The sequence below is a fragment of the Seriola lalandi genome, unplaced genomic scaffold, assembly GCF_002814215.2.
Source record: "Seriola lalandi dorsalis isolate HSWRI2012SDOR001 ecotype SW California unplaced genomic scaffold, Sedor1 jcf7180002054606, whole genome shotgun sequence".
In the NCBI taxonomy this organism is placed as follows: Eukaryota; Metazoa; Chordata; class Actinopteri; order Carangiformes; family Carangidae; genus Seriola; species Seriola lalandi.
This window is the reverse complement of record NW_019525159.1, coordinates 2,876,271-2,878,247: the sequence shown is the minus strand read 5'-3', so window position 1 is coordinate 2,878,247 and position 1,977 is coordinate 2,876,271.

Here is a 1,977-nt window from a genome sequence, read left to right as displayed (position 1 = left end):
GGATGGGTGGGGGTGGGGGGTGGGGGGTGTAATGATGGGGAGTATTTGAACGTAAGCTGAACCTGGTTGGCTTAACTTATAGGATTCTGCAGTAACCTCGAATAAGCATGAAAGAGACTGAATCTGTGCAACTGCTGCACAAAGTAGCCTGTGCATGTTTTCAAAGGAAACAACAAAAAAACACAACAACATGTGACTGCACCTCGTTTACTGTTAGTTTGATGATCATTTGTGATTATGTCCGCATTCATAACTTCATTTTAGTCCAGTGTAACTTTTGAAAGTGGGACAAACAGGTTGTTTCCACACAGGCTTTGCAGCATTGTGAGGATGTAGTTTAAAAACTAACTGTTAAAAATTGAATTGATTTTTTTTTTCTTTGGAAACATAATGGATGCCGTTAACACCTGTTGTATATCCCACACTGACGTAAAAGTTTACATGAAACAAGAGTGATTATAAATGTAGCTTGTATCACTATAATCTATCAGCCCATGCTTTCCTTTTGTGTGGATCCGCGCTGAAACACAAACACCAGATTCATCCCACTGCGCACACCGAGAGGACAACAAGCACCAACCACCCAACCAACCAATTAAAAGCCGATTAGGAAACATCTTAGTTTTCCAACCGAGGGCAGTGAAAAAGCCTGTAACCTTTCCTCGCTGAGGTCATCCACCTAATAAGATCCATTGCCTATAGTGAAGCCGCAGACCTTCACAAATGTTCCTGGCGACCGAGTGTGGCCCCGGAGACCTTTGGCATACATGGCAGTTTAATTGGTCACTGTATTTACGAATAAGGTGGGATTCCAGTTAATTAGTGGGGAAGTGAATATGATTGAACATTTTATGATTTGCTCCCCGGCCCCTGGTTTGTTAGCGCGGATTTGGGGTGGATCAGCTTTTGTGCTCGACAAATGAGAAGTGAGTAGCGTGGTGCCGATGCACAGTGTCGTTTTGTGGACTGGCGACAGTCTCGATTCATGGGAAAAACTTAAAGGAGACCCGCGTTATCACAGGACCTCATTATCTCATGTCTGCAACCATCTTTTGGGAACAATCCCTAATCAAGAGTGGCACAGACCTACTTTGCAGAACTTTGGTAGAATAGCCCCCCCCCCTTCCTCCCTCTCTCTCTCTCTCTCTCTCTCTCTCTCTCTCTCTCTGTTGCTCTCTCATTACAAACACACACACTTTGCGTGACGTGGGGTGCCGCATAATGTGGCAACACGACAACCTTTGGGTATCAAAAAAATATTTACAATAACTGCGCCCGCCAGTATTCACACGTAGATACCAGACACCTCCGCCGCAAATACAGGCCTGTAGTGGCCTAAGAATCACTATTAATAGTAATAACAAATGTTGCGTATTAGCCTATTCTTTTAACGTGTCATATTACCGTCTGCACTTCGCACCTCTCAGTTTTAGATGCATAAAAAGTTTCAAAATACAGGCGTCTGCACACTCCACTCTAGTTTTTATTGTGAGAAAAAAAGTTTGTAATATTTTCAAGTTTCATGGAAAAAACTTTTGGTTTTGATAAATTACTAATAAAAAATGTCTTTACAAATGGATTTATTCATTATTAAGCGCGCGGTTTAATATTCCCTTTTCTTATTTAATTGTATTAAATATATAGCCTATAATTTGAATCCCTTAAATTTTAAACATTCCCATTTATATTAATTATGTTGTCCCCCCTGTACAACTCAGTGCATGACAATGACAACTACCCCGGGGCTGTTTTCTCTCTGCGCTATGAGCCCACGAGATGAGAGAGGTGGTTCATTTTGCTCGGCCATAAACCATTTATTTACCTTCAGGTGAGTGTTGCAGAGAGTGCAGAGTAAAGATCGCAGAGAGAGATTTACACCTGTCTCTCTGCTCAAATAGAGAAGCCCGTAGCCTACAGAGATGGCCACTGGAGCCAGCTTGTCTGGGTGCTCATGCTAGACAGCCCCCCCCACCCCAC